Source organism: Polypterus senegalus, chromosome 17 (genome assembly GCF_016835505.1).
Source record: "Polypterus senegalus isolate Bchr_013 chromosome 17, ASM1683550v1, whole genome shotgun sequence".
In the NCBI taxonomy this organism is placed as follows: domain Eukaryota; kingdom Metazoa; phylum Chordata; class Cladistia; order Polypteriformes; family Polypteridae; genus Polypterus; species Polypterus senegalus.
Window position 1 is genome coordinate 21,893,549 of NC_053170.1, and position 6,776 is coordinate 21,900,324.

Genomic DNA, 6,776 nt, shown 5'->3' on the forward strand with positions numbered 1-6,776 from the left:
ATTACACTTGACTGGCACTGTACCTAAAGATGAACACATGCAGATGTAAATGTACACACTGATCCTGGTCACATGCATTACATATGAGAGATGCCACAACTTAAGATGAACACACACACATCCTATTCACACACTGATCCTGGTCACAAAACTACAGTATGTATGAGTGATGCCACTAGTTAAGATGAACACACACACTGATTCTAGTCACACCATTACACTTGACTGATACCGCACCTTAAGATTAACACACACAGATGCAGACGTACACACTGATTCTAGTCACACCATTACATACGACAGATGCCACAATTTAAGATTGGCACACGCAGATCCTAGTCACACCATTACACTTGACTGATACCACAGCGTAAGATGAACACACAGATGCAAACGCACACACTGATCCTGGTCACACCATTAAGTATGAGTGAACCCTAACTGCCAGCCACTCCCTAGTACGCCATATTGGATCCCATCCACGTAAGCACCGTATGAATGATTCTTCCACCGCCAATCCCTCCTCAGTACTCTATATTTAGGGACTCGTTATCTTCGGCACTAACAACATACGGCTGTCCCCGAGACACATGAAGACTCCGATGCCCTTTTGCTTACACGGTTAGGTCCATAAGTATTTGGACGATGATGTAACTTTTATCATTTTCTCTCTGTACACCACTATAATGGATTTGAAATTAAGAAACCAAGATATGGCTTGAAGTGTCGACTGTCAGCTTTAATTTATGGGGTTTAACAAAGTAATTGGCATTAAGCTTTCAGAAATTGCAGCCATTTTTCACAGAGTCCCTCCATTTTCAGAGGCTCGAAAGTAATTGGACAAAGTAATATAATATAAAATGTACGTATTGTTTTAATATTTGGATGAAGATCCTTTGCGGTCAATGACTGCCTGACGTCTGGGACCCATGGACATCACCAAATGCTGAGTTTTATCCATCCATCGACTAACCCGCTGAATCCGAACACAGGGTCACGGGGGTCTGCTGGAGCCAATCACAGCCAACACAGGGCACAAGGCAGAAACCAATCCTGGGCAGGGTGCCAACCCACCGCAGGACACACACAAACACACCCACACACCAAGCACACACTAGGGCCAATTTAGAATCACCAATCCATCTAACCTGCATGTCTTTGGATTGTAGGAGGAAACCGGAGCGCCCGGAGGAAACCCACACAGACACGGGGAGAACATGCAAACTCCACGCAGGGAGGACCAGGGAAGCGAACCCGGGTCTCCTAACTGTGAGGCAGCAGCGCTACCACTGCGCCACCCCCAAATGCCGAGTTTCCTCCCTAGATATCCTTATATGCCACTTACTTACCAACCCAGGATCTTACTTCTACTGCAGCTGGCCTTCCTATTCATCTCTCAGCTTTGATAACCCTGCAGTCTGCAGCAAATGGCAATCCTCCCCACACCAGGAGCCCTAGTATTTACTTTAGTATTCTATCACTGTGGATATAAAGACAAAGAATAAAACTTTACAAGCAATGTGGTATTTAATAAGTGTAATAATACCAGTAATACCAGTAGGAGAAAGTATGATAGATAATAAAGTCTGGAGGTTGATAGTCTTTAAAAGCTTACTGACAATCCGCAGTGTTAAGGGTGGATGTTGTCCTGGGTGGCTTTTTGATTCAGCAGATGGCGTGAGATATGAATTACGCTCCCAGGATTCCACATGAAGTGCTCCTTCTCTCTCTTTCTGACGCATCACCCCTCAGACAGCCCATAATTTATGTTAAATGTTAGGTTCCAGACCTTGTGACATTACACACATCTGATTGGCTAGCTATCCTGGTGATGGATGGCTCCGCCCAAAAGCTTTGATCCTTGTTTGCATCTCATTGAATCTTTTCTTTTACCATGAAGTTTTAAACTGTCCATTTTAAACTTAAACTTGGAAAACAAGATGTGTGCATTAAAGTTATAAATTAATGATCTAAAGAAGACAGAATGCACATTCACTTGTGGAGATGCTTCTCTGCAGCAGGCCCTGGAAGGTTTGCAAGGGTAAAATACATGCAACAAAATTTAGGGAAATCCTGGATGAAAACTTGACACAGTCTGCGAGAAACCTGCACCTTGGGAAAAGATTTGTGATCCAGCAAGACGACAACCACAAGAATAAAAAAAAAAACAAAGATACAAAGGAATGGCTTTCAAACAACAACGTGAATGTCCTGGAGTGACATAGTCACAGTCCAAATCTCAATCCAAATGAGAATCTGTGGCTGGGCTGGACAAAGGCTGGTCATTCACAGTCTCCATGACACCTGACAGAGCTTGAGCAGTCTGGCAAAGAAAAACGGATAGAAATGGCAGAGCTGATAGAGAGAGAGAGACCTAAGCACACAGACTCTCCAGGCTGTCATGGCTGACAAAGGTGCATCTACTGAATACTGACTTGAATGGAGTGAACTGATACAATAAACTATTTGGAAAATTCATTCAGACCACTTTGTAGAGATGTCTTTACTTTGAAATTAAGGAGTCATTTTCTGCTAATCAGTGTCATAAAAGCCAAAATAAATCCACTGGGAATCGAAGTTGTAGAACAGTAGAATGTGAAAACATTCAGAGGGATGAATACTTTAATCTCTCAGCTGGCTTTGCAATTCTCCATAACTATCTATCTATCTATTATATAGTGCCTTTCAGATTTTTCTAACTATATATCTATTGCGGCCACTAGAGGGCACCAATGAGCCCTCCCATACCCCAGGCACAATTGTACCACAACAGTCCCAGTTCCAATAAAATGCTTTTAATTCAGACAATACCTTTCTTAAGGTGTCTTTTGTTCAAACTAGAGAACAGCACCACTTTTCATTTCCTTTTACTCCTCCACTCCTGCCTGACAAGTGTTGCCCATCTCCGCTCCCAATTGTGACTCCCGGGACAAATGGAAGGTTCTCTCTTTTAACTCCTAACCCTGGGGTACTGCTGGTGCTCAATCCAGTGCCACTGGGAAGCACTTCCAGGCTAGGCAGAACCACCCTGCCTGCTCAGCAGTTAACTTGCAGCAGCTGCCACAGAATCTGACCGGGTAGCCATATAGGAGTCCATGCTGCCGTGTGGAAGTCCATAACGGGGCCTGCCAGAAGAGATGCTGCCACCCAGTGTAATGGGTTGGGGGACGACGATCTGCCCATAGCAGGCAGTCTCCCACCGTCCCGTACTTCTGGCCTCCCAACCACCCCAGTCGGGCTGCTTCACCAGCCAACCTGTCCATCCATGTCTGCTAGGATGCCAGCTCTGGTGCACCTGCTTCTGAAGCATCCCACCATGTTGACCTCCTGGCAGAGAGTGGGTAAGCCTGCAGTCTCTACCTGCCCATCCCTTACTTTGGCTTCCAGGCCAGTGAAGGAGAAGGGTCCATCTCTAAATCGGCTTGTGATGGGGTGCTGTATGAATAGCCTAAGAGAAAATGAAGAATGCTTTACTGAAGAGTAATAAAGTAAATGGCTGCTTAGCAAGTTAGAGTATGGACTGTATCTGTACAAAGCATCATGGCCAGCAACAACAGTATAAGTACGTACCCCTCTGGAAAATACCAACTGAATCCCATTTATTCATAAACATTATTTTCATTTACAATCTCATAGAACTGTACACATATGTAGCTATTAAAAAATAACCCTCATTAAAAACACACAAAGATACAAATGTATGATTCGAATATTATTGTTCCTGCTCCTAATATGAATAACATGCACATGTATGACTATTTTAATTTCTTTAAATGTTAAGTTTATTCTCCCATAAATATCTTAGAATTAGAAAATCTCTGTTTCACAAAAACAACAACTAACAAAAAACAAGTGGTGCTGACAGAGAATGACACTTTAGCGTCTTTACCTCTCGTTTTTATAGGCTGCTCATTGACATGCAATACATCACCACAAGGGGACTAAACTATTGGTTATTGTTGAATTGACATAATAAAGTTAGAAACTGAAGTGTCTTACAATATTCTACATTAAATAGAATACAGAAATGTTGCAAGGTAAGCTCCTTTCAATGCTTTTTATTGGTAACTTGCTGTATTCCTGAGATAACTTTTATCAATGCGCATATGCACACACCCCGTTTAACATCATACATACCCAACAAAAAGTAGATCCATTAACACAAAATATACCACAAACTGATGGCAGGTGTTGCTCATATACAGTAGAAGTCCAGTTATGAGCAAAGACGTGCTGGCAGGACTTCTAGTAGAAGTCCAGTTATGAGCAAAGACTTGTTGGCTGGAAGCCAATGTGGCCATTCAGGACAAAGACTGAGCAGGCCAGGATCATACCGACTACACCAGACAGACAAGCATGGCCAACAGCTGTTTCCACTGTCTATGGTATTACTACACCTTCAATCTCCATGTGTTGTACTCCCAAAGAAGCACAATTCTTAGTTCACCTCGGAGGGCATTTTCTTGGTTTCATTCATTAAGGGCAGTGACAGCAATGTGCAGCCACATGGTAAACTACAGACAGAGGAAATGTGAGCCTAAACATGGCCATTGCGGTGTCCTGATACTGTGAAGTCCTAGCTGGCAAAAGAAAACAGTAAAAGCTAGGAAGATTGGTAGGTTTCATAATGAAAATGAAAGCAAAAGTAAATTATCAACAAGAAATTACATGTAAATCTTGTAAAGCACTGCTACTAAAAGAAGTCATAAAAACATACTAGAAAAGACCGTATGGCACACACAGTGATGGAAATAATGGGAATGGGAGTACAGCACTCTGGGCCCTTCACTCCTTAATACTACAAGTGAAACTGGGGAGGAGAACAATACTGGTCTTTAGTTTTTTGTTACATCTTGGTGAGGAGTTACAGAGCAGCGGTCATGAGATGTCCACAATGCTAACTACTTCAAAGGCCCTTATCTCCACCATGGAGCTCGAAGCACTTGGACTTCTGATTAATGAGTTGTGATAATAACTAGGTTTGCAGTATTTGATTATGTAAAACAGTACAATTTAGTGAAACTCCGTAATAAAACCAACAGGATTATGTTGTCTGCATCCAAACCATTTGCTCTTTACATCACACACGTTGACCAGCAAATGTCCTTTTCCACCTGGTAAAGGTAAGGACTGTGATTAACATACTTTAACTGGTTTTATCATACAGCAAGTGTTTGACCATTTTGTTGTAATACAATAGGTATGGTTGGACCGAAAAATGAGTCTACAAATGAATTATGGCCTAAATTGCCTGTCAAAAATGAGAGGCACAAAACACAATTAACCAAACTGTCAATTTCTTGGGTCTGTTTTAACAAAGCCGTCTTTAGCGAGCAGCTTCTTTCGGTGTCTTAACTTTTGCGATCCTGTGAGTGGTAAGCCAGCCTAACTCCCAGTCCCCATTAAAGTTGATTTTCTAAAAAGAAGGAATAAGCTCTTTTATTTTCTGCTTTCACTAATCCTCAGCAACAATAAGGCATCCCTTGATGTAACCCTGTTATAGTCTTCAGTAAATTCTGTTACTTCTGCTCTCTCATTTGAAACACTGGTAACACATAAACACAATGAAGCAAATTAGATATGTCAATACTGCAAAATTATATTTTTACCTATGTCAGTTTCTTCTTTTTATATTAATGCTTTTTCAGCTATGCCTCCTAACCCAGTACCAAAAATAACTAAAAAGTCCTGATGGCTGCTACTATGGTATTTTATAATATAGGTACAATAAATTCTATAAGCGAATAAACTACAACTATGGAAAACATAACGAATATGGTTTAGGAGTTAGGCTTCCTAACACATAAGAGCCATTCGCCTCTTCTTTTATTTTCTTCTGAATAGCTGGTGTAACCACCAAGGTAAAAAAAATCAACAAATAAATGAGTTTCAGTCAAATGCTGGGGGCACCTGCTCAAGTTATGAGGTAATGGGGGTAAGTTTCAGTCAACTGTTGGCTTATAAGGTAATGGTGGGAAAGTGCTAACATATTAGGAGGAGCCTAGCAAAAAATGAAAAGTTAAGATGATGTAATGTTGATAAGAAATAAAATAAGAGATGATGTACAGGTATATGCTGTATTGTGTGGCTTGCTCTGAGGGCCAAGACAGGGCTTGTTACTTTGTAGTCTTTTCTGCATTCTCATCTAATCTAAGACTTTATTTTTTTTAAGAAGAGTTCTCTCCACTACACTACTGATACCCAGGCATTTCCATAGGAAGTCATTAAACTACAGAAAATATTCAATTGATCCATTTCATAGTTTTTTGGTAGTTTGGCTCAGCATTCTAAGTAACCCAGAGTGAAGTTCAGTTACAGCAGGGGTGTCCAACTCCGGGCCTGGTGGGCCACAATGGCTGCAGGTTTACATTCTAACCCTTTTCCTAATCAGCGTCCAGTTTTCACCGTTCATTAATTACCTTTCCTTCATTTTAATAGCACTGTTTTTAAGGATTCGGTCCTCTGAATTGATTATTTCCTTCATTAAGTGACAGCCAAACAGAAATGAGATGTGAAATGAGCCAACAGATGACCAGCTAAACTGGGGCTTCAAACTCCAACCAATTTCACTCCAATCACTTTCTTAATGAGAAGTCACTTCTTGCTGTTAATTAAACCCGTTATTTAATTCCATGGCTTGTTGCTGCTCTCATTCTGCCACAGCAGACATTTCCAAAACTGTTGATTTTCTGTTTTTTCTAAGAACACGTCAAAATGTTTTGGTGACCTGAGAGATCAACCTTGCTGAGAGGCATTCACCTTTTGTTATTTTCAGG